The sequence below is a fragment of the Myotis myotis genome, unplaced genomic scaffold (assembly GCF_014108235.1).
Source record: "Myotis myotis isolate mMyoMyo1 unplaced genomic scaffold, mMyoMyo1.p scaffold_m19_p_2, whole genome shotgun sequence".
In the NCBI taxonomy this organism is placed as follows: Eukaryota; Metazoa; Chordata; class Mammalia; order Chiroptera; family Vespertilionidae; genus Myotis; species Myotis myotis.
In genome coordinates this window covers 89,281,121-89,308,080 of record NW_023416324.1, presented here as the reverse complement: position 1 = coordinate 89,308,080, position 26,960 = coordinate 89,281,121, and the positions used below count along the sequence as shown (strand labels likewise).

General features: G+C 42.0%; 1 protein-coding gene across 1 annotated transcript in view; it reads left to right on the top strand.

Moving 5' to 3' along the window:
- The first annotated feature begins 4,441 nt into the window (after positions 1 to 4,441).
- The window catches only part of RREB1 (ras responsive element binding protein 1), a 194,817-nt gene continuing 172,298 nt past the window's right edge, over positions 4,442 to 26,960 (top strand). Inside the window, exon 1 of the mRNA XM_036349144.1 lies at positions 4,442 to 4,549. The gene's annotated coding sequence lies outside the window, so the exon portion shown is untranslated. The remainder of the gene's footprint in view (positions 4,550 to 26,960) is intronic.

The window sequence follows — 26,960 nt, the reverse complement described above, 5'->3', positions numbered from 1 at the left end:
AATACTATAGATTCCATGATGATGTGGCTTTGAGTGTGACTTAATATTCTGTAAGAATGCTAGCTGGCTGAAATAGGTCCTAGCACATCCCTTCTGCGTACCTAAAGTGAAGGGGAAAACACAATTATTTGTTCTGTGCAAAACACAATTGAGACATTCAGCTTTCAACTTCAAGCCTAAACAAATCAGAAGAGTGAAGAGAGGTCTGTATTGATGTGAATAGAGTTTGTAAATTATAAGGTGCTGGCCTATGCAAATGTCAGCAATTAAAATGACTAATTATGCTTCTTCCTAACCTTGACTCAACCTTAGGAAAAATGACTTTCTGAAACTTTCAACAAGAAGTATTCCAACATTGTGAGGAGCTTTTATCCTGGGTTGGAGGAAGGAGGGTGGGAAGAGAAGTGATACGTTTTTATTTCATATAGACAAAAGAAGTCTTGTTTTAGAAATTTTGAAAATACACAATATTAAAGATAATAGTATAATGAACTCTCACATACCTACCTTCTAGTTTCAGCCTATGAAGTGGTATGTCATTTATAGTATTCATTTCTTCCTCCCACCCCCCAACAACAACAACAAAAAACCTGGATTATTTTAATACCAGACATCATATAAATTCAATGCAAATATTTCACTAGACATGTCTAAGACATGGAACTCCTTTTTTAAAATAACATAATCACAAATCCACTCATACTTAAACCAGCAACAATAATTCCTTAATGATCTCTAATATGTAGACAATCAGTGTTCAAATTTCCCCAAATGTCCCATATTTATTTTTTTATCAGCGATATCTTCAACTTTTAAAAATAGTGGCTGTTTTTAAGGAACTCATTCACATAGCTGAAATTCCCTTGCAGTTCCTCTTAGAAATATTTCTTTAAATAAGTGCTTAGTCATGGGGCATTTTATCATAAATTTAACAATCACTCTAGGCCTTTACCGAGATGGGCCCACATGTTGTACAACTGGAGAAACAGACCTCACTATGGCTATTTCTTACTGTAGGGCAGGTCCTATGGTACCAAAAGCTGGGAGTCAGGAAGCTTGATTCTAATCTTAATTCAGTCATTATACTGGTGTAACCTTGAGCAAATCCATTTTCTTCTCTGTTTCTCAGTTTCCAGGCCTGTAAAATGAGTGGGTTACCCTACATAATCTCTAAATTTCTTTCTGGTTCTTAGGTTCAACATGTTTGATTACATGTTTAATTTCAAATACTATACCTACATGATGCTATTTGCAAAGATGAGAGCATTACTATTATAGAAGAGAGCAGAGTATCTGAAATCGTAAGACCAGTTAAATCCGAACTCATTACCTTGGGTAAATCATTAGCCTTTCTAAGCCTCATTGTCATACTATATTACAGTTATTTATCTTATGTATTCATCTCTCCTAACACATGAACTTCTAGAGTGATGTTTTCTCAGATTCATCTCTGGAATCTGGTAGGTACTTGATACATACTTACTATATAAACGAATGGATGGATAAGCAACCTGAGGGTAAGAATAACTGCTCTGTCTACAAGATTATTGTATGGTGAAATGACCTAATATATGAAAATGCACCTTTTATACTATGCATTTTATTATTTGTACTTGAAACAGTCCAAGTAGAATAGTTTATTCACTTATAAAAATCTGACCTTGCCTCTAACCTTTGGTAAGGGATGAATGACAGGCACTTTTTTCTTTCCTATGCTATATTTTATCTCTCTTTGGACATTTTTATTTCCAACCCTGCTTCTTTCTTCCTTTTTTATGTACTCACCATTTTTTTTCCCCATAATCTTTTAGAAGAATTTTCTAAAAATAATTGGTTGGTAGCTTAGTGTCAGTCTAATTTAAATAAGGCATTAATTTCTACAAATCCAAATAATGCAGGAGGTAGTGTAACGGCAACTGAATACATCAGACACATAAAAAATTTTTTAATGTATTTTTATTGATTTCAGAGAGGAAGGGAGAGGGAGAGATAGAAACATCAATGATGAGAGAGAATCATTGATCAGCTGCCTCCTGTACGGCCCCTCCTGGGGATTGAGCCCGAAACCCGGGCATGTGTCCTTGACCGGAATTGAACCCCTCACCATTCAGTCTGCAAGATAATGCTCTAACCACTGAGCCAAGCCAGTTAGGGTCACATACATTTTTTTATGATCTAAAGTTCATTGGAATTAGTTCCCTAAAGATGATCCTAATTTAGTTTCTTCTACAGCTGAATGTGAACAGCTCTGCTGTTGAATATTTTCTTGAATGGTCTCTTTCTTTTTTGTAATGACACTAAATTTAGTTTATCATTTAATGAGTCCTGATTGCACTTGGGTACTACTTTGAAAGATGACCATTTCCCTTTACTGTGTTCAAATCTAGCACAATCCCCAGGGTAGAATTTCCTGAGGTAACATTTCCTAAAAGGAGTACTAGTCCTAAGCTTGTGCTCACAAAAACTGGTGACTGCACAGACACATTTAGGAAAGTTTGCATATCATAACCTCTTTTTGGTGATTCAAGAACACCTTTAGCACACAGAAGATTCTCAAAGGCCTTGCTATTAAGCTATATATTGCATTTTTATTGTGTAACATATAAACTTAGACTCAGCATTTCTCAAACTTCCTTATTTTATGTACCACTAAGAAAGAAAAACTGGCAATTAAACTAGGACTTAATGCTAAGATGACATCAGAGATGTTAACATTCAAAAGTATTTATCTGTATCTTGGAATAGATGAAATGTGGTAGATGGCCACAGACCCCCACCCCACCTCCCCGACATAATGAGAATCTAGTGTTCTCTGGAATAACACTCTAGAAAACTACACTCTAGTCTAGAGCTTTCAGAATTATTTCAGAGAAATAGAGTAAAGACTATTTCTTCTTAGTAAGGAGTAAAAGAAATAAAATTTTTAAAGTTAAAAAAGAAATACTGGTCACCTGTTTTTTGGTGTGAAATAGACCTGGTTCAGTTAAAAAGTAATTTCCAGCCCAGCCAGTGTGGCTCGCTGGTTGAGCATGGACCTATGAACCAGGAGGTTAGGGTTAGACCCCAGTGTGGGGCGTGCAAGAGGCAGCCAATCAATGATTCTCTCTCATGGATGTTTCTATCTCTCCCTCTCCCTTTCTGTTTGAAATCAATAAAAATATTTTTTTAAGTTATTTCCCGGTCCACATCAGAATGTAACTGTCCAGTTGTCCTCAACGAGCACGTAAATCTCTTTAAATTAAAATGTAATTAAATCATTCAGCCAGCTGACAGGCTTCTCCACACAGGCAGTTTCCTTTCACTTGAAGTAATGAACCCCTTTGCCTCTGAAAAGCCCCACATCCCTAAGTGACTCAACTTCCTAACATCATCATTAAAATCTCTAGCATTTTACAGGTAATAGGCTTGGGCGTAAAGCATCAGTAACTCGAAGAGTGAGTCAGATGAAGGATGTGAATGTTGGGGGCAGTTTGGAGGATATAGGTAAATCCGTTTACAGGGAAAGGGTGCGGCGGACGGCCCAGCTCTTCAGGCTCCCTGTGCATGAGCGCACAGCCTGATCCAAGTCTACCCACTTACATGCCTCTCCATTTTGCCAATCCGACTCCTGAGCGGGTGTGGGCATGACTTCGGGGACAGCGTGTACCACCCTAGGCTGGCCCAGGTTCCCCCGCACCCCCAAGTTTAGTCCCTTGAAAGTCTGAACTGAATGTATCCACATTTCCTGACTAGGATCTGGCGGTTCCCCCAAGCTCTCCGGGCTGGCGGGACCCGCCAGGCCTTCGCGCCCTCCTTCGGGCCCAGAACGAACAGCCCATGACCTCCTGATGTCCGGGTCACCTTCGCCCTCGCCTTTGCCCCGCACCTCGCTGCCCCGCGACTGGTTTCCCCCGCCAGCTTTCCCCCGGCCGGGGCCTGCCTCCCAGCGCTACCCACGGGGGGCCTGGGGGAAGGGGGGGGCAGGAAAAACTTGTGCGAGTTCCGCCGCACTTCCCAGGGCTCTGCATCCGCCGCGAAGATGCTGGAAGCGAGGGGAAGGCCTCTCACGGCCCTCTCCTGATTTACCCGCGAGGCACAGTCTCCAGGGCTCCGCCGCCATCCTCCGCCCCCTGCCTCGCGCCCAGCCGAGCGGTGGGGGCCGCTGGGGGCGTGCGCGGCGCGGGGACCACGGGTCGTTTCCAAGACTGAATCGCGGGGAGGCGCACCCCTAGTCCCACCCCACGGTAGCGGTGCCATTCCTGCATCTCCAGCCAGGCTCCCTCCCACTCGCCCGCGCCCAGGTCTGTCCCCCGCCGGGCCCGGCGCCGGGCCCCCAGGCGCAGCGCAGCCCCCGTCCCCGCCGGGTGCGCGGGGGAGGGGCGCGGCGCACGCAAAGTTGCTGAGTTGCTTTGCTCGCTCAGAAGTTGCAGCTGAGACGGCAGCTTCCTCCCCCTTCCTGGACTCGCGGCTCGGAACACACACACGCCCGTCACCAGCCGCCACCTGCCCGCTCCCCTGTGGCCCCCGCCCAGACTCGGCAGCATCCCTCCCGGCGCCGCGAGGAGCCCAGGTTTCCAGCGGAGGCGGGCTGGGGGCGGGCACACGCCACCTCCCCGCGCCGCCGTGGGGTGGGGAGGAGGAGATGGCGAGGGAGTGGGGGGAGGATGCCTTGGAGCTTTTGTACTTCGCTTCACCCGCCAGCGTCCCCCCCCCCCCCCTCCCGGGGCAGAGGAGTGTGCGGAAAGGAAAGGGGAGCGGGCGGTGTTTCCAGCCCTCCCTCCGGCACGGGCTTCTCCGGGGGCGGCGGGAGGGGCTCCGCCGGGGGCTGAAGTCGCGGACACAGGTGCTCGCGAGCCCACGTGACCAGGGAGGGGCCGCGCAGGGGAAACCGGGGGTGGGGTGGGGGCCGGGCCGGCTCCCTCCCGGTCCCCCGTGGAGCCCGACGGCGGGTGCACTCGGCCCGCAGCGGCTCGGGGTTGCTGGCGGGTGGCTCTTCAGAGCGCCGGTGCCCTCGGGGCCTGCCTGGGAGGGGAAGGAAGAAGAGGGGGAGAAAGGGGTTGCGAAAGTGGGTCAGGAATGTAACTGGACGCTGCGCACCCACCACGCACCCCCCTCTCCGCCTCCGTTGCGGGCAGGGGCGGCCGCCGCCAGCCTTGGAAAGCGAGTCTTTGCTGTTGTAGTTCCCCAGCATTATCGGTGGACGGTTACCAGGGGATCCGGAGGGATGTTTCCTGTGACCCTTTGGGAAGAAAAACTTAGTTGCCTCAGTAACCGAGTTTGGCTTGGATGCAATGATGCAGTGAATGTTCTAGGTGAGCCTGGCCGAGAGGAGAGGAGGCTGCAGTTGCACTAGGGGGTGGATTAACTTATTACTGAACCAAAACGTGAAAGGAAAGCTGGCAAGGAGGTGGGTTTTTGCCCTGTTTCATGTTTGTATTTTACTGTTTCAGAGAGCAGAAAAGTTTTTGCATTTGAGTTTGAGTCCCGTAAATACAGGCACACGCTGCCATAAACTTACCCGAGTTCTAACACTGAGTTGACACAAAGGTTTGAAGTTGTACTCTAGCGTTGGAAAGAACAGGGGAAAGTGACAGTTTTGTATTTGGGGAAGGTCTGAGAAACAAACGTGGAAAGTTTTATTAGAAGAAGAAGAAAAAACCAAAACCTCAGCTCTCCTCAAAGCAGGAGGAGAGCAGCCAGGTTAGTTCCCTCCCAAACGTGATTAGAAGGAGAGATCCAGATTTAAAAGTGATGGGGCTTTGGGTTTGAATGTTGGTGACAGGCAGAATCAAGGAAGAAATAATATTTAAAAATGAGACTGCAAAGACAAAGCTTAGCCGTGCTGAGTGGCAGCCAGCTCTTGTTGAGCACCTTTCCCAAGTTTGGTCCCATTGCCCTTCTGCTGGGTTCATCCCGTGGGCTTTAGTCACACAGTGCAGGACAGGGCTGTGGAAGCAAGGCCTAAACGGCCATGGCTGAAAACTCAAAAGAAATGTGTAGCTGCTGGAGTTTTATTCAGAAGTTAAAAGGGTGTGTTAGCCTGTGAAAAGATCTTAAGAGTTATGGGAAAAGCTGATTTAGGAACTAATGTAAACTTCTGTGTCCAAGGTAACCCTAGTTAAAGAAATTTAAATTGAGATGTATTTTTGTTTGTCTTTAATCCTCATCCCAGGTGTTTTTTTTTTATTACTGATTTTAGAGAGAGAGGGAGGGAGAGAGGAACATCAGTGTGAGAGAGAAACATCCATCTGTTGCCTCCCATACCTGCTCTGACCAGGGATTGAACCCACAACCTTTTGGTGAATAGGAGAACATTCTAACCAACCGTGCCACCTGGCCAGGGCAACACTGAGATTATTTTGAATTAAAGAGTATATTTTCAGAGGAAGCAAAAACTAGCAAGCTGAACTTTTATAAATTGAATCACATGCTAAATATATGAAAGAGGTCATTTTGTTGTGAAAACATCTAACCATTTCCAATTTTCCCCTTTTTAAAAAATTCACTAAGTTGCTCATTAGTGAAATAATAATAATAATAACAACAACAACAACAGTTGGCCTTTGGAGTGGTAGACTGGATTTTTTACATTACTTTCTAGATAGAAGATCCTCTATTTACTTATTTTCACTTATGTTGTTTGCCTAAACTGTAGAACAACAATGGTTGGAAACTGACAAATTTCATATATTGAATAGTCTTTTATTCTGAATGAAAATGGCAGAGTTCTACAACAGTCATCTGGAAACTTGGAAAAAATGAACCTGTTCATGATCTTAGATTTTGTCACTCTGTTAAGGAGCATGATTTCCTTCTTTGTTACATAAATTTGGGGCCACTTTTCAAGAAATCATGTATGCGTAAGCACGTTTTCACATGGGTTATTTTGGACAGTGCATTGGTAAGCATTTACTGCCGCCCTCAAAACACTTTTTTGAATGAACATATGCTTTAAACAGCCACCTACTTTGTATGTGGAATGGTGTTAAGCACTTGGGTCAGGAGATCACAGAGAAGAACATTCATGTTTCTGAAAGAGTCAAGTCTAATATTGTTTAGTTGGGGGTGACAACTAGATGACACATATAAGAAGTTTAACTGTTCAGAAGTTAAATAAAAACACCAATATATGCATAAGAAGAGATGACGGACTCATAGGTGAAAGTTATGAGTTGCAAAGTGGAATAATGAGAGATTAAAAGATTATTTTTCTTCTATTTATTTTCTAAAATGTTAACAATAAACTGCATTGCTTCTGTGGAAGAATAGAAGTTGGCTTATTTTAGGGAGATGTTGCCAGGCATCCATTGTGTGGTTGGCTGTCAATGGGAGTCCAGTCATAAAGTTCCCAGGAACTTCCTGGGAGGTGGGGAGGAGTGTGGAGCAGAGAGAGCAGAGGGTGAGAGAGAGAACACACCCTTACTTTAGAAAGGCTTTGATGTTAGAGTGCTCTTCGAGTTCTGGAGGGTAGCTGTCACGTGGCAGCCACCAGGAAGTGCTCCAGAACTTGAACTTAGGTCTTAAAGGATGTACCCAGTTTTTAAAGCTAGAGAGAGAGAGGCGTTCCTAGTGGTAGAAGTGAGGTAAGCCAAGAGGCAGGAAGTTGCAGGAGATGGATTAAATGTGAAATTATGTCATTTAAATGTAGATTAGGGACAGACCAATGAGGGATCTGCAAATAATGGGGAATTGTGACAGAATTTTGAGCAAGGGAAATAGACAAATTTAGATTTGGGGGAAGTTAATTTTCTGAGGTAGAATGGAGTGGGAGTTTAGGGACCACAAATGGCTATTGCAGAGATCTAAGGGGGCTTGGAAAAGGGTACTATCAATGGGAATTGGTTGGAAGGCAATGCTTGGTGAGTTGCTATAAAAGGAAAATTGACCATATTTTATAGTGTTTAGATATAGAGGGCAATGGACTTGGAGCTCAAGGTGACTGAGGATTTAAATCGAAATGCCTTGAGGGGTGGTACTATCAACAGAAAATGGAACAGGAAGCTAGTGTTCAAGGTGAACTGAAGAGCTGATTTGAGAATGGAATTCGAAGCTGAGACTGGCAGCTGGGTTTAGGAAAAATGCATGAGTCCTGGCTGAAAGTAGAGATATGAGTCATCTACATAGAAGTAGGTGATTGTTGGTCAGAGGTACAGAATGAACTGAAGTTGAACTTGATGGCAAAGGACCAGTTTTAGGTAACATTATAATATATATACTTTTTCAAAATTCTCCTCTTTCCTCATAAAAGTACAAGGAGGTAGTCATTCCTGGTGCTTTGGTTTGAGATGATCTACTGAATCAGCACTGTTTCACCCAAGTGCTTTAACCGAGCAGCTCCCTAACCTGGTGCAGCAGATTAATGGGTCCCCCCACAGGCACTGAATCACAATATCCTGGGCTGGCGGTCTGCATTTTTTTTTGGGGGGGGGGGCAGTCTGCATTTAAAAAAAAAAGTTTTAAAAATATGTTTTTATTGATTTTTTAGAGAGAGAGGAAGGGAGAGGGACAGAAGTTAGAAACATCCATGAGAAACATAGATCAGCTGCTTCCTGCACGCCCCCTACTGGGGATCGAGCCTGCAACCCCACGTATATGCCCTGACCAGGAATAGAACCAGCGACCTGTGTGGTGCATGGGACAATGGTCAATCCACTGAGCAATGCCTCAATGCCGACTGGATTTACAAATCAGTCTGGTGTGAATTCCTCGGGGGAACCAGTGCCTTAGCCAGCTTGGACCTCCCCCTGAACCTTCTGTCTCCCCTTGAGAGAGCAAGAGTTCTTACTTTTCATGACTTGGTTTCAGCCTGCTGTTTTGCTTTTTATCGGATGGACAGTCATTGATAGGCAGTGCTTGAAGTTGTTTATATGCAGATGACCTGCTGCTTTCCAAATTTAGCACTAGTTTGGAAGCCTGGATGGATGTGTCAAAAGTTCTCTGCCCTGCTAGGTGGGAAGGATTGGGGTTGAAGTGCCATGTGTGTGCTGAGTGACTCACGCTGTGTCCATCGAAGCATGTTGAGGATGATGCAATATCCCAGGCCCTGGGCAGACCACTTCCTGTACCTTTGGCTACGCAGACCCAGGGTGTGGCATTTGGCAATATTCTCAGGATGAGACTGGCTGATCCTCTCCAGGGGAGCTGAGTAGTCAGAGGTAAGGGAAGGCAAGCTCTGGGCTTTAAACCCCACAGGTGTTCTAGTTTAGAGAGAAATGAATAGTCAGGGGAGTGGAGTTGGATTTCTGAAGGGTGATGACTATTCACACCTCTCTCAAGGATTACCTGTCTGTCTGTGTATCTGTATATTGCTTTATTGTCAGAAAAACAAAAGTCTCTCCTGAGCAGCGGCAAACATTTTGTCACGGCCAAATTCAGTTCGCCTGATGCTAATTATCTGGCTACAAAAGATCATTTGCTCTTTTCCTTTCTTGTTTAGAACCTGCAAAGAGACAAATTCACATGTCCATATTACTACATGTCTGGCGGACCAGCAGGCAGAAAGTAATGATTAAAATTGATGGTGGAGGTTGTAGGGGCAGCAGCCCCCCCCCCCGCCCCCCATACAGAATTTAATCTCTCCATTTTTCTAGGTCTCTAACTCTTGCAGCTAAGGGGGGTGTTTTTTGTTGTTGTTCTTACCTGCCCCCCCCCCGCCCCCAAAGAACAGTAGAAGATGATAGAATCTAAGTTGTTTTTAGTTCACTGTGGTAGAATACATATCATAAAATTCACTGTCTTCACCATTTTTAAGTGTGCAGTTCAGTACAGTTAAGACAATCACTTTGTTGTGTAATAGAATCCAAGTTTTTTAATTCGTTTAGAATATTAGGGGGTATTCTAAAAATTCAGAAAGTGAAACCCAGGTTATACAAAACACTGTGAGTGAGAGAGAATAGTATTAAGTGCAAACAGCGCATTCACATTCTCTCCTGAAAGAAGGCAGGTAGATGGCTCTTGCACTATGGGCTTACCCAAGTGCACCCATCCACAGCAGCTAATTGTGCAGAGGAGAAGATAATTTTGTGCTTGAGATTTCTTTAAGAAGCCAGAAGTAGTGCTGGTATCTTGATACAAATTTTAAAGTTTTCTTGAAGCTGTGAGTATGGAATGAGAGAAGGTGCTCAGTCAAATGTGAATTTACAGAATTTAATGTACACAATTTCCTGGAGTTTCCAGAGTTTGTTGTATATGCTGTGGAAATAGTTTCCTGATGTACACTCAGGGGCAGGTAATATTTGCTGCTGTTATCCTAGTTTTTCTAGTGAAATACTTATTTCTATGAAAATATGATTATAAACAACAATAAAGATTCTAAATGAGCAAGAGCCTCTAAATTTATTACTATATGAATGATCACATCATTAAACGAAACCTTTTTTAAGGTTAAGATTAACAAGAAAAATTGGAAGCATTTTTGCTCTTCATCAGAGTTCATAGACCCAAATCTATAGCTCACTCCGTTGTGTTTTTTTTTTACATTAGAAAATTTATTTTCACAACCCCTTACTGTTTGCACTCAGTCACTCATAATACCCACAAAACAGGTTTGAAGCTAGTCGGTCCAACAGGATGTCAACTGCAGTTCCAAAGAAGTTGTGGGTTCGTGCTTTACTAAAGGAGTCATGCCTTCATTCATCCCTCCCAGCTTTGTAGGTTTGTAGCTTATGTAACAACCCTCCACTTAAAAAGTGCTGTCAACTTTGAAAAAAACGTATAGAATCCTTCTGAGTTTTCCTTATTCAAAGCTGGTTTAGTAAACTTATGCTTATCGGTCCTGAGAAGATGTGTTAAAACCAGTTTGGCGACTTTTTTTTTTTTTTTTTTTTTTTTTTAATATAACATGCTAGAGGGCCTTGTGAAAAGAGTTTTGAAATACTCCCAGTGTTGGAACTAAAACTGAATATTTTTTTTTAAAGCAAGAATATTCATGATATATGTTTCTCTGTGCTTAGAGGACTCATCTTTTAAAAGCCAAGACTTCATGGTGAGAGTTAATTACCAATGGAAGTAATACCAGGCGTGGGCCATTGAGAGTTTCCCCATGAACTCATAAGACGTTTCTTTTGTATAAATACTGGCATATTCACAGTCCTGCACACATGCCCTCCCAATGTAATTGACTAATTCTGTTTTTTTAGAGCAATTTTGTTCATTGTACACAAATCAAAATATATTGATAGCACAAGGTAAGTTGATATATTTGACTTTTTGGCATTCTGAATGGGTTCTTTTTCTTTTGGCGTTTTTAAAATTTTTTATTTTACAATAACAATTACTTTGAAGATTATTTTGTATTGATTCCAGCTGTGCAGCATAGTGATTAGACCAGCCGTGGGCAAACTAAAAAAAAAAAAGACCTTACCCTTTTATGTAATGATGTTTACTTTGAATTTATATTAGTTCACACAAACACTCCATCCATGCTTTTGTTCCGGCCCTCCGGTCCAGTTTAAGAACCCATTGTGGCGCCGAAACCGGTTTGGCTCAGTGGATAGAGCGTCGGCCTGCGGACTGAGGGGTCCCAGGTTCGATTCCGGTCAAGGGCATGTACCTGGGCTGCGGGCACATCCCCAGTGGGAGATGTGCAGGAGGCGGCTGATCGATGTTTCTCTCCCATCGATGTTTCTAACTCTCTCTATCTCTCTCCCTTCCTCTCTGTAAAAAATCAATAAAATATATTTAAAAAAAAAAGAACCCATTGTGGCCCTCGAGTCAAAAAGTTTGCCCACCCCTGGATTAGACAATGACTGAGTCTGTTTGGAAGCAGACTTTGAATACTTTGTACTCTACTGATATAGAAATACAGTATTTCATATGAGGGTCCTCTCTAAAGGATTAATTTGGGAGTCAATCATGTGAACTATTTGAAGGGTTATGAATTAACCATTTCATAGGGTAGTTTTAGAAGGGGTTTGGCCTTCCCAACGCAGTGTAGCCATGACATTCAACTGATTTCCCAAAAGAAAGTGGCCATTAATTCATATTCCTGCATCACAAATCTATAAAACATGCAAGTTCAGATGATCCTGGAAGTCTAGCATATCTCAATTTTGATTTCTTTTAAAACTGAATTTTTACATTTTACTAGAAAAAAACTCCTACTTTTAAGATCAAACCATCCCGCCATCAACATGGACCTATTTTGCGATGAAACTCTGATAAACGTAGGACATTTCTGTGCTGCATGTTAGTACAGACATGGATGGTTCTACAGCCATTCATTCCCTTTTGCTTTGTCATTTCTGTGTTTAGCAGGGCCTTCTGCCTCCTGAAATGTCAGCCCTCAGACTCGTGTGTATTTTGCTTTTGATTACCTTGGTCCTCAGCCAGCCTCACATTCGACACTTTCCGCATAGGCAGTACATAGGTGCTTCTTGATGTTGAGCTGTTAATCTTTTTATTATTTCCTGTCACTTTCGCCATGATTGATGCTCTTGAGCCTGAAGGGGGAAAAGTGATGGAAATGACTTTGAAAACAGGTCTGAAAAGGAGTATTTTAAGTTGGACTTGGGTCTTACCTGAGTCCATAAAACGATTGAGCAAGCACACAGTCTGTTTTGTAAGGTGGTGCTTGAACACTTTGTAGTAGAATGGAAGAGGCCTTTCCTGGTATTTTTGCAGTAATTCTGATCTCCCCCTCTGCCGCCTGAGGTATGGTGAGAACTCACATATGGTCTGGACTTAGTTCTATGGAAAGGTTACAGAAAGGGGTGCTCTTTCCTTTAGGATTAAAAATAAAATTCTTCTTGAGTTGTAGGCATTACCAAAACTCAGACCCTGTTATCTCCAAATTCCCCTTACCCTATATCCAATTCACTAACTCTTGGCTTGGCTTTGGAAGCTCTTCCCTCACCCCACCCTAGTCTGTAGCATGCAAGGTAACCCACTAGAATGAGAAAAGAAAATATTAGAACCTCTATTGTATTTCTAGCTTGTTTTTTTTTTTTTCTACTTTGTTAAAATTGTGGTAAAATAGAGAGATAACATAAAATTTGGTGTTATAATCATTTTAAGAATACAAATCAGTAGCATTGGTTACATTCAGTATTTTGTACAACCATCACTATTATCTATGTCCAAAATTTTATGACCCCACCAGAAACCTTATACCAATTAAGCAATAACTTCCCATGCTTACCTTTACCCTCTAGCCTCCATTCTTTCTTTTTTGCTCACTCTAGATATTTCATGTAAGTGGAATCATACAATATATGTCCTTTTGGATCTGGCTTATTTCACTTGGCATAATGTGTTCAAATACTTAATTTCTTTTTGTGGGTGAGTAATAATCCATTGTCTCTGTAACCACATTTTGTTTGTCCATTCCTGTGTTGATGGACATTTGGGTTGTTTTTATACTTTGGCTATTTTGAATAATGCTGCTGTGAATTTATATAGCATGGCTGTACAAGTACCCGTTCAAATCCCTGTTTCTAGTTTTTTGGGGTCTATACCTAGGAGTAGAATTGCTGGGTTGTGTGGTAACTCCATGTTTAACATTCTGAACTGCCACGCTGTTTTCCATTCCCACTAACAATGGACAAGGGTTACAGTTTCTCCCCGTCTTTGCCAGCCCCTGTTATTTTCTTTCTTCTTCTTCTTTTTTAATCATAGCCATCCTAGTGGATATGAAGTGGTTACTTGTGGTTTTGATTTTCATTCCTCTGATGACTAATGATGTGGAGCATCTTTTCATGTGCTTACTGGTCAATTGTATGTCATCTTGAGAGAACTGTTCATTAAATCCTTTGATTGTCCATTTTATATATTTTTTAAATTATTTATTTACTTACTTACTTAAGGGAGGGAGAGAGAAACACCGATTTGTTGTTCCACTTATTTATGCACTCATCGGTTGTTTCCTGTATGTGCCTGACGGGGCTCAAACCCACAACTTGACACATCGGCACGATACTCTTACCAACTGAGATACCTGACCAGAGCCTAATATATGTTTTATTATGTCTAATAGCAGTATATAGTTAATAAATAAAAATACACATGTGATTGGATATATGCATAATGTTTTTTAAACATGAGGGATATACTTTTAAAAGTTTTATTTATTTGCCTAATATTAGCAGGAAGCTATTGATGAAAATTCTTAAGTGAATCTGATTTGGGCAAATATAATTCATTTACTGGAGTCTCCATATGAAACTAACCACAGGGTGGGTCCTAAGGCTATCTTTTAGGATGTTTCCTTTTGGTACTTGAGAAAGTAAATCTTCTTGGATGGCTTTCAAGTTAGACTTGTCTTATGTTCAATTCTATTTTGTGGCCAATAATGGCATTCCAGGGTTCTAGTGTATCTTAGTAAGAGATAGAAATGGTCTTTCATGCCATGTCACATAGGAGAACCAGAAGGTACAGAATAAAGCTAAAGGGAGAGGCTTGGCTCTAAAATAGTAATAATAATTATGATTTGAGTGCTATTTATAAGATTTGTTTGATTATAGAAAGAGATTAGCTTTTGAAGGGATTGAACTGCCCTAATTTAATGACCTAGTAAGAGCATTTTAGGCCTTGGGTTGATTTTTTTTTAACAGATAGGTGTTTTTTTTTATTGTTCTATTCTTTGAAAGTAAACTTTGTGAAGTTGCCCTAAAATGCCGGCTTCTGTTAAGGGTGTGACATTACCATCCTAGCACATCCTGGTGTATTCCTTGGATAGTGTCCACTCTGGCAGGCGTTTTCCAAATAAAACATTTGATTCAGTAAACAAGTGTTTTATCTAGCAGCCCAAGTGGAGAATTTTAAAACCACTGTTTTTGTTTGGCCAGTAAACATTTTGTTTCAATCCTTTGGAGTTAAACAAGTGGGTAAAATTTAAGTGGCTTCCTGGTAAAAACAAATGCAGAACCGATTTTAGAAAACTCTGCTAGTAGAAATCTATTTGCCATCTTAGTGTCAGTGTAGACATTTGGGAAGATCAAGAAATTTAGAATTATTAAATAAAAAGTATTGTTATATTGCTTTATTTAAATGTTATAACTTGTCTTTAAAACATGACTAAAACACCATCAGTATTGGCTCTGCTCTGCATTTCTTACTGCTTCTCTAATCATTTCAGTGGTACTGCATCTGCTACCACCCAACATCGATGTTAATTATCAGGCTCCATCTTTTAACTTTTATAGAAATGGTAGTAAAATCAGATTTTGGTGAGTTGTTGTTTTTTGGGGGGATTCCTTATAATTGAACATTCTAGCTGTCTTTAATGGATTATCTTCTGAAATATATTTTTAAATATATTTTTAAATTTGGAAGCTTGTGGGCAACATCTTCTATTCAGGAAGATGACTTGCACTTTCTTAAGAAGATAATCAGAAATTCAGAACTATAGCATACATGAAGAAGAATGTAGAAAATAGATGGATGTCTGTGGTTGAATGAATAACTGGCAAGTGGACACTCATATAAACCCCAGCCAGATTGACAAATAAAACATTGCCTTAGAACCTTCTCTACTTTCAAAACCACCTTCCTCTTCTCTCCATAGGAAGCCTACAGTTATATGGATATACTTACACTAGAGGCCGGTGCACGAAATTCCTGCACTGGGGGAGCGGGTGTCCCTCAGCTCAGTCTGCACCCTCTCCAATCTGGGACCCCTCGGGGGATGTCCAGCTGTCCAAGGCCTGTCCCACAGGGATCGGGCCTAAACGGGCAGTCGGACATCCCTCTCACAATCCGGGTCTGCTGGCTCCTAACCATTTGCCTGCCTGATTTCCCCCAATCGCTTCCCTGCAGCCTGATTGACACCTAACTGCTCCCCTGCCAGCCCGATCACCTCTAACTACCCTCCCCTGCCGGCCCAATCACCCCCAACTGCCCTCCTTTGCAGGCCTGGTTGCCCCCAACTGCCCTCCCCTGTCAGACTTGTGACAACATGTGGGTGGCCATCTTGTGGCGGCGATCTTGTGATGATGTGGGGTGGCCATCTTGTGACAACATGGGGGCGTCCATCTTTGTATGATGTGGGGGTGGCTGTCTTGTGGTGACATGGGGGCAGCCATCTTATGATGAGAGGGCGTGAGGGTCAATTTGCCTATTACCTCTGTTATATAGGATTACATTGTTTAGTTTTGCAAGTGTTTAGTATGTAACACTTTTTACTTATTTGTTTTTGTCAACAATATGATTGCAAGACTTAATTAACCACGTTGATGCCTATAGCTGTGGTTATGGGTTTTCACTGTTTAGTATTCCTCTGTACTGCGACGGTGCATTGGTGCATTAATCTATTTTACTGTTGATGGGTATTTGAACTGTTTCCAGCTTTTGACTTTTATGAAAAAGGCTGGTAAGAACGTGTGTGTGTGTGTGTGTGTGTGTGTATGTGTGTGTGTGTGTGTGTGTGTATGTACACACACACATATATATGATTTCCTATATGGATGTGCAATAGATTTTGCAGGTATATGTGGAAGATGGATTGTAGGGCTATAAGGTATTTGAGTGCTTAACTTGATGCTATAATTCCAAACTGTTTTCCAAAGTGTCCAGTTTGCTCCACACCTTCACCACAGTTTGATATTGTTAGGCTTTTTAATCGTTGTCTGTCTGGTGAATGTGATATGGTGTCTCATTATGTTTTGTGTGTTTTTTAATCCTCACCTGAGGATATTTTTTCCATTGATCTTTAGAGAGAGAATGGAAGGGAGAGAGAGGAGAGAGAGAGAGAGATTACCTCCTCCATATACCCCCACCAGGGCCGGGGATTGAACCTGCAACTGAGGTATGAGCCCTTGGCCAGGAATCGAACCAGTGACCTTTTGTTCCGTGATCCAACGCTCTGACCTCTGAACCAAACCGGCCAGTCTCATTGTGGTTTTATTTTGCTTTTCTCTGTTTAATAATAAGGCTTTTGGCCATTTGGTTACCCTATTTTCTTTAAATATATTTTTATTGATTTCAGAGACGAAGGGAGAGGGAGAGATAGAAACATCAATGATGAGGGAGAATCATTGATTGGCTGCCTCCTGCACGCCCCAAACTGGGGATTGAGCCCACAACCCAGGCATGTGCCCTGACCAAGAATTGAAGTGACCTCTCGGCTCATAGGTTGACACTCACCCACTGAGCCATGCAGCTGGGCCAGAATCTTTAGGAGGATGGTATCCAGCTTCCTGGGTTCAGATCCTGGCTCCACTCCTCATTGGCCGCATAACCCTGGAGAATTTATTTAACCTTAATGTGCCTCAATTTCCTTACTTGTAAAATAGGGATCATAACAGTACCTACCTTATAAGGTAATTGAGAGGATTAAATGATTAAATGGTTACAAATAATATGTGTAAAGCACTTAGAATGGTATCTAGCACAGTGATGGCGAACTTACGACACGCGTGTCAGAGGTGACACGCAAACTCATTTTTTTGGTTGATTTTTCTTTGTTAAATGGCATTGAAATATATCAAATAAATATCAAAAATATAAGTCTTTGTTTTACTATGGTTGCAAATATCAAAAAATTTCTATATGTGACACGGCACCAGAGTTAAGTTAGGGTTTTTCAAAATGCTGACTCGCCGAGCTCAAAAGGTTCACCATCACTGATCTAGCACATAGTAAGTGCATGAACATTGATTTCTCTGTTTATTTACAAACTTTACAATGTCCCAAGAAAGTTTTTAAATTTTCTTTATAGAAATATATATGACAGCCCTAACCGGTTTGGCTCAGTGGATAGAGCGTCGGCCTGCGAACTAAAGGCTCCCAGGTTCGATTCTGGTCAAGGGCATGTACCTTGGTTGCAGGCACATCCCCAGTAGGAGGTTTGCAGGAGGCAGCTGATCGATGTTTCTCTCTCATCGATGTTTCTAGCTCTCTATCTCTCTCCCTTCCTCTCTGTAAAAATCAATAAAATATATTTAAAAAATATATATGACAGATATAAAATATATTTCCATGTATACATATAACATATAAAAATATATATTATATATATTCCTAGGAACCTTAAAATTTTTAATGCTATTGTAAATGGTATTTTTAAAGTTTTTTTTTGGGGGGGTGTACAATATTATTGTGTTTTTATTAGTATGTCTTATGAGTTGATTATAGTAATGTTTGATTAATAATTATTAAGTGCTTGTGTTGCATAAAATGCTGCTAGGAGTAGGTAAGAAATATGGACACTTCCATCTGGGTGATTTTCCATCACAATTGCTGCTCTGGTTTCATGGGATTGAACATATTAAGAATTTTGCATAATTTTAAAGCATTGTATCTCATTGACTTCTGTTGTTGAAGCCTGTCTGAGAGCGTTGGTGGTCTAGTTCATTTTATCTTGTATGGCAGGCTACTTTCCATTCATTATCTCTTTTTAAATGTATGAGATCATTATACATCAGTATTTGCTTATAGACCATCCCCAGTGTGCTTCAGGTCCTATTTTTTCCTAAATTCTGTACTGAAAGGGCCACACCCTTTGAGATTGGAGCTCTGACTTTGTACATTGACTCGCATCTGGTAAGTAAGCTTTCCCTGGAGGAAACCCATGTTGTTCCTTTTCTACTTGTCACACACATCTCTATGGGGTTCTAATTCTTTCTTTTAATAAGAAGAAAAAAAGGAAAAGAAAAAAGCAGAGAGATTTCCCCTTGACTTGTGTCTTCCTCTGGTCTCAGGTCTAAGCTTTCTGGTCACGTGGTACTTCACCTCACGTGGGAGGTGAAGACCCAAACTGCCAGGCTCTGTGTGATTTCACTTTGTGTTGCAGGAGGCAGAAACTCAAAGTGAAACCAATGAAAAAAACCAATGTGTTCTTAATGGTTTTTACCCAAACCATAAATCTGTTTCTTGGAGGGAGAGGGGAATCACCCAGCATTTGATCCGGTTCTTTAGCATGTTCCAGGGTAGTATTTGCCAGTTCAGTGAACCTGGGCTGGGACTCATTCAAGGGTTTCACTGAAAATGCAGATTCCATGGCCTGACCTAGGCCAAGGGAATAAGACAGTGAGGCAGGGATTTTAATATTTTAAGATACCCTGACAGTCATTAGGACCGGGTAACAATGCTGAAGTTACGGTATGGTAGGCTCAGGCTTTCGTTGATCACAGATCACTTAATGGAAAATTACACAAGAGGTTTAAAATAATATAGCCAACACCAATTAAGTGCCATGTGTCAGGCACTTCACATTTAAAACTAGGTACTGTGATTAGCACCATTTTATAGAAGAGGAAACTGAGGCACAGAGAGGTTAAATAACTTGCCCAGAGTGAAAAAGTTGATGCAGAATTGTCATTGTTTTTGTTGATCCTCAGAGCAAAATCCTGCCTTTTGTTAATTACAAAACAAACAAAAAAACTGGCATACAGCAGAAATGGGCCCAAAAGGTCTACTTGGATCATAACTGTACCTTGGTATTGTGTTATGTGACTTATTATTCCTTTCTGAGCATTCAGAGACCCCATGGCCTAGGGTAGGAATTCCACAAAAGGAAGGCATATGCAGGTAATCATAGTTTCTTAGACACACTGGTAACTTCTTAGCAGATGCCCATGCAGAGATGAAAAGACTTTGGGATAGAATAGAAATATTACCTCCTACCAGGCTCTGTAATAAGTGTTTTACATGTATTTTCCCATTTATTCCTCATGAGAACTCTCTTCATTAACTTCTATTAATAATCAATTGAACAGGTAGCTAAGGCTTAGTGTTGCGAAGAAACTCATTCATGGTCATACAACTTCTACATCGTGGTTGTGATACGAAGATAATGCCTCTCCCTCTCCAGAGATTAGCCTTATTTCACTGTCTTGTCTGCTTTTGACTCAATCAATAATCAAATAGGATTTTCTGTTTTCTAGAGAATTGCTATCTATGTCATAGTAACCCAGACATCCCAGTAGATGAGTGGATGAAAGAGCACTCTGTGCTTTAAAGAGACCTTTTCAGTGGCTTATAATGTCATACATCACTTGCTTGGCTTCCCTGTTTTGTTCTCTGGTTCTGTTGTCTTTGCCTGACCACTTGGCCAGGTAAGAATCCATCAGAGCTAATGTTATCATGGCCAGATTCATGGCCTCTAACAAGATTGACAGATGTCTAGAAACTGGAGGAGGCCCATATGTTTTTGAAGGAACATCATAACTTTGCCCATAAGTACTCAATTTGCTTACCACTGTGCTAAAAAGATGGTCACATTCTATGCCCTAATTGGGCTCCTTAATTTTCATGAGAGGATTTCAGTGTCTAGTATTGGGCCTTATGTAGGTGAGAATTTAATAAAATTATTTTTGAGGCACCTCAGAATTGTAGAGTGTTTGGTCATGAAGAAACCTTAGAAACATCTAGCTTGCACAGCAAAGGAAACCAACAAAATGAAAAGACAACCCACTGAATGGGAGAACATATTTGCCAAAGACACATCTGATAAGGTGATAATATCCAAAATTTATAAAGAACTTATACAACTCAACACCAAAACACACACACACACACACACACACACACACACACACACACACACCCCAAACCCAAACAATACAATTTTAAAAATTGGCAAAGGACCTGAATAGATACTTCTCCAAAGAGAACATATAGCTGGCCAATAGACATATGAAAAGATGCTCAATGTTACTAATCATTAGAGAAATGCAAATTAAAACCACAATTAGATATTATCTCATCTGTCAGAATGGCTATCATCAATAAATCAACAAACAGCAAGTGCTAGCAAGAATGTGGAGAAAAGGAAATCCTAATATACTGCTGGTGGGAATGCAGATTGGTGCAGCCACTGCGGAAAGCGGTATGGAGTTTCCTCAAAAAATTAAAAATGGAACTGCCGTTTGACCCAATGGTCCTGTTCTGGGAATATACCCAAAGAAACCTGAAACACTAATTTGAAAGACTACACACCCCTGTGTTCATTGCAGCATTATTTTTTTAATAGCCAAGATTTTGCTTGGCTGGTGTGGTTCAGTGGTTGAGCATCCACCCATGGACCAGGGGGTCACTGATTTGATTCCTGGTCAGAGCACATGCCCGCATTGTGGGCTCAATCCCCTACGGGCGGCATGCAGGAGACAGCAGATCAATGTTGATGTTTCTCTATCATTGATGTTTCTATATCCTCCTTTCCTCTCTCTCTAAAATCAATTTAAAAAAACAAACATGTTTAAAAAAATAGCCAAGATTTTGAAGCAGCCCAGTGCCCATCAGTAGATGAGGGGATAAAAGAGCTGTGGTGCCCTAACCAGTTTAGCTCAGTGGATAGAGCGTCGGCCTGTGGACTGAAAGGTCCCAGGTTCGATTCCAATCAATGGCATGTACCTTGGTTGCGGGCACATCCCCAGTAGGGGGTGTTCAGGAGGTAGCTGATCAATGTTTCTCTCTCATCATCAATGTTTCTAACTCTCTATCCCTCTCCCTTCCTCTCTGTAAAAAATAAATAATATATATATATTTTTTAAAAGCTGTGGTACATTTACACAATGGAATACTACTCAGCCATAAAAAAAAGAGGAAATCTTACCTTTTGCAACAGCATGGATGGGCCTGGAGAATACTATGCTAAGTGAAATAAGCCAGTCAGAGAAAGACAAATACCATATGATTTCACTTATATGTGAATCTAATGAACAAAATAAACTAACAAACAACATAGAACCAGACTCATAGATATAGAGAACAGACTGAAAGCTGTCACAGGGGAGGGGGCTGGGAGAAAAAGGTAAAAGTGACTAAACAAAACAAAAAACAACTCCTAGACACAGATAATATATGGTGATTGCCAGAGGGAAAGAGGGTTAGGGGAAGGTAGGAGAGAGTAAAGGGGAGATAAATGGTGAGGAGACTTGACTTTGAGTGGTGAACACACAATATAATATACAGATGATGTATTATAGAATTGTACACATGAAACCTATATAATTTTATTAACCAGTATTACCCCCAATAAAGTCAATTAAAAAATCACCTAGCTCAATTTCTCCATCTTACTGAAAAGAGAAGGGAATACCTACATATTAAGTTACTTGTACAAGGTAACCTAGTTAGTGGCAAGACTAGTTCCTGACAGCCAGCACATTATCTTTATTCTGTCCCTTTAATCTGGTTTTATACTGGCACTGCCTTAAGCTCAATCATATCATGAGTAAGCTGTAAGAATTTTAACTTCAAAATGATTCATATAGTAGGGCTTTCTTTTAAAGGCTAGTGATAAAGTTGTTTTAGATTTCTAAATATACAGCGGTAGATTCTGGGAGAAGCTCTCCTAAAATATCAGGTCTGCAGGGGGATTTAATACCCAGCAAAGTAGAAAACCTACTTAAGGATATTCCACTTGCTTATACATATTTTTAATGGTGAAGAAGAAAACCTAACAAAAAAAATAATAAAATGAAGAGGTACATATTGTTATCATCGTTACTAGTTTTTAATCTACTCTAGGCCTCCTGCCTTATTGTGGAGGTCTCAGACACACAGGCGTGGGTTGTAATTTACACCATCCCTCTGACCCAGTGTCCTTGGAGAATGAGCATAAGAGTGGGAGAGACCTAATAAAGAGTCCATTCATTAAATTCAGTATTTCATTCATTAAATATAATCCCATCAGTGTTGAAGAGTTAAGGCAGTAACATCAGGGCCCCTGCCCCTAACTCATTACTTGGCCCTTCTGCTCTACTTCATACTAATTTTGTCCCATTGACTTCCCACTCAGAGTAGAAAAGGCCCAGGGTATTTTTATTTTTTCCCCCAACATTTTACTGAAGCGTAATATTCATACAGAAAACTGCACATATCAAATATACGGCTCCCTGAATTTCACGTAACGAACACACCGCAGAGTACCACAGACCTGGTTTCACAGTCTGGCTTCACTTACCATCTTGAACCTTAGGCAAGTTATTGAACCTTTTTAAGCTTCCGTTTTCTCACCTATCAAATGGGAAAGAAATAATAGCATTTCATAGATATTTGTGTGGAGTAAATGGTAATACATGTAATTTACCTGGCATTCTTCTTCCTTTCCCCAGCCCTAGGAGATCTTCTGCAAAACACCCTCTACGTGGATTAGATGTGTGGTAGCTGAAATTTTTAAATGTTAAATAACAGCTCATATGAATCAGGAAGTGTAGTTAATAACATGAACTATAGAAAACAAATGGCTAAATGTTAACTACTTCCTACTTTGCTGCAACTGATTTTGGCCCATTCTTTTCAAGGGTTTATCTGAGAAACTAGGTTGGAGGTAAAGATACACACTATGTATTTATTCATATATATCCTGCTTCATCCCAAAAAAGGGACTACAGAAATTCATATAATACAACAGTATTTAAAACAAATAAATAGGTGAATGGAGGCTAAATTAGAAATGTAAGTTAAAGCTTGTGGTAAGGTTGTTACACAAAATGCATGAAATTCAGATAATTTACACCACTGATTGGTTTTTACATTACAGTAGATGCCAACTGAATGAAGGTATATTCATTGAGGCAAATGATTACCAATAGGGTTCAGTTTTGAAATTTGAAATTTAGATGTTTGTAAAATAAACTAATAATAGAAACAAATACAATGGTCAAGTAGTGGGTCTCATAGTCTAGTTTGGGGACTCCCAGGGATCCCTGATATCTTCTCAGTGGGTACATGAGGGAGGTCAGACTGTTTTTATGACAATAAGATTTGCTTTTTTTACCTTTTTACTCTCTGGACTAACCCAGAGGATACATGATGTGTAGTATCCAGCCATCTTCTCTAGAGCCTGGCATTCAAATAGATTGTTTATAAAAATGTAAAACAAATGCACACTTCTAATAAAGTTTTGTTTTGGAAAATAGTTATTTTGCATAAAAATATGCTATTTATGCCAACATGTGATAGGTTTATCATTGTTATTTTAGATAAATTAGATTTAGATTAATTTCTAACATGGAAAATACATATATATATATATATATATACTAGAGGCCCGGTGCACAAAAATTTGTGCACTCGGGGGGGGGGGGGCCCTCAGCCCAGCCTGTGCCCTCTCGCAGTCTGGGACCCCTTGGGAGATAACGACCTGCTGGCTTAGGCCTGCTCCCGGGTGGCAGAGGGCAGGCCTAATCCCTAGGTGCAGCCCCTGGTTGGGCTCAGAGCAGGGCCAATTGGGGAATTGGGGCGCCGCCCCTTGTCATGCACAGAGCAAGGCCGATTGGGAGGTTGCGATGCCACCCTCAGTCACGCTCAGGGTAGGGCCGATTGGGGGGTTGGGGCACCGCCCCCTGTCACACTCAAGGCAGGGTTGATGGGGAGGTTGCGGTGCCACCCCCGTCATGCACAGAGCAGGGCCAATCAGGGGGTTGGGGCTCTGCCCCCTGTCACGCACAGAGCAGGGCCAATCAGAGGGTTGGGGAGCTCCCCCCTGTCATGCACAGAGCAGGGCCCATCAGGGGGTTGGGGAGCTCCCCCCTGTCATGCACAGAGCAGGGTGGATCAGGGGGTTGGGGCACCACCCTCTATCACCCACAGAGCAGGGCCCATCAGGGGGTTGGGGTGCCGCCACTCTCACACTCAGGGCAGGGCCGATGGGGAGGTTATGGCTCTACCCCGTCACACACAGAGCAGGGCCCGTGGGGTGGGGGGGTTGGGGCACCACACCCTGTCACACACAGAGCCGCAGAGCGATCAGGAGGTTGGGGAGCTCCCCCCTATCAGGCACAGAGCAGGGCCGATCAGGGGGTTGGGGCGCCTTCCCCTGTCAGGAACAGAGCAGGGCAGATAGGGAGGTTGTGGCCCTGCCCCCTGTCACACACAGAGCTGAAGGGCAGGCAATCAGGGGGTTTGGGGTGGGAGACCTCATGGCTCCACTGATCCCGGTGCTGGGAGACATATTACCCTTTTACTATATAGAATAGAGGCCTGGTGCATGGGTGGGGGCCAGCTGGTTTGCCCTGAAAGGTGTCCTGGATCAGGAAGGGGGTCCCCACTGGGGTGCCTGGCCAGCCTGGATGAGGGGATGATGGCTGTTTGCAGCTGGTCACACACCCTTCAGGGTGGGGGTCCCCACTGGGGTGCCTGGCCAGTCTGGGTGAGGGGCTGAGGGCTGTTTTCAGGCTGGGACTGAAGCTCCCAACTGCTCCTTTTTTTCTTTTTTTCTTTTTTATTCTGGGCCACCTTTAGCTCTGAGGCTACAGCTCTTAGGCCTCCGCTCCTGAAAGCAGGTATCTGGTTTGTTTAGGTTCTACAATTGAAACTCTGTATCAACTCCAGGTCTGAGATCCCGGCTAGCTGAAAGCTGGTTTCTGGGGTTTTGTTTCTCTTTTATTAGATAGGATATATATATTTATATATATAGTTATATATAACTAACATAAACAAAAGCTCTTTGGGGTCATCAAAGGAGTCCTGAGACCAAGACGTGTGAGAACCCCTGGGTTAGGAGTCTGTGTACCAGCGACCAGGTGTTAATAATGGCACACAAAGCAGTGTGGCCCCTAAGTTTTCAGAAATGCTCCTTTACATCACTTCCTGGGCACAAACCTACAAGTAAATACATATAATTGTTCCAAATAGTGTCGCATCTTCACTTTGTTTATCAGTGTGTTCATATAACAGATATTTAGTTAACATTGGGGTTATGATAATTAATAAAACAGAAAAGGTCTGGGCCTTCATGGAACTTATGTGTAATGTGTGTTGATAGAGCAGAATTGTCAAGCATTTACAATACTGTATGTAACAGATAAATATATACACTTGGTACCCAGTTATGACTCTGTAATTGGTACAGAGTGGACCTCTGATTGAATGAATGCCTCTCTTCACTGTGGGCCAGGCCCTGTTCTGAGTACTGTGTGGGTTAATTTCATAGCAGTCCTATATAGTGTAGAGCATCCTGTGCCTTTGGAGGTGAAAAAATCGAAACTCGGTAAGATAATGTGTCTAAGTTGTCAGCTAATAAGAGATCAAATCAGGATTTGTGCATTTTTATAGCATCTTTTTAAAAATATAAATGTTTATTGATTTCAGAGGGGAAGGGAGAGAGAGAGAGAAACATCAATGATGAGAGAGAATCATTGATCGGCTGCCTCCTGCAGTTCCCTTACTGGGGATCGGTCCAGCAACCTGGGGATGTGCCCTTAACCAGAATTGAACCCAGGACCCTTCAGTCTGTAGGCCACGCTCTATCCCAGTGATGGCGAACCTTTTGAGCTCGGCACGTCAGCATTTTGAAAAACCCTAACTTAACTCTGGTGCCGTGTCACATATAGAAATTTTTTGATATTTGCAACCATAGTAAAACAAAGATTTATATTTTTGATATTTATTTGCTATATTTCAATGCCATTTAACGAAGAAAAATCAACCAAAAAAATGAGTTTGCGTGTCACCTCTGACACGCGTGTCATAGGTTCGCCATCACTGCTCTGACCACTGAACCAAACTGGCTAGGGATTATGGCATCTTTGATTTAGGTAGTCTTTCTATTTTAAGGAAACAATAGACTTCCCCTTTAACAATCCCCACATCCATGTTAGAGGAGGGACTGGCCTTGCCATACTAAGGCGGCGTGTCTGTTCTTATACAGTTGCAGGGAGCAATGGTATAGAAACCTTCACATCCAGGTTGGGAATCTTCCAGCACCAAAGCAGCCAATGCAGTAACCACCACAAGGCCTGTTCTCCCATACCACCTTCTGCCATAGCCAGGGAAGATTGCAATCTCCTCTTTCTTTGCCAGAGAAGAATACTGTTAAGTCTCTCCTAGAGGTGACCATTCTGGACCTGTATATGGTTTAATTTGGACCCTCATGGATGTGGTGTGCCAATCTAGGAGCACCTTTGGCTTCAAAGCCAGTTGAGTTTCATCCACTTGAGTTTTGCTGGCAGGTGCCAAGGCAGGCACTTCTGGTCCTGGAGGAGTCTCTGAGCTTTCTGATGCACCAACTCCCCTGCCCAGCACTTCCACCCTCCCAGAACTTTCTCCATGAACAGCCAGAGGACGTTGTCACCCACGTCAGAGCCCAGTGTAGTTCT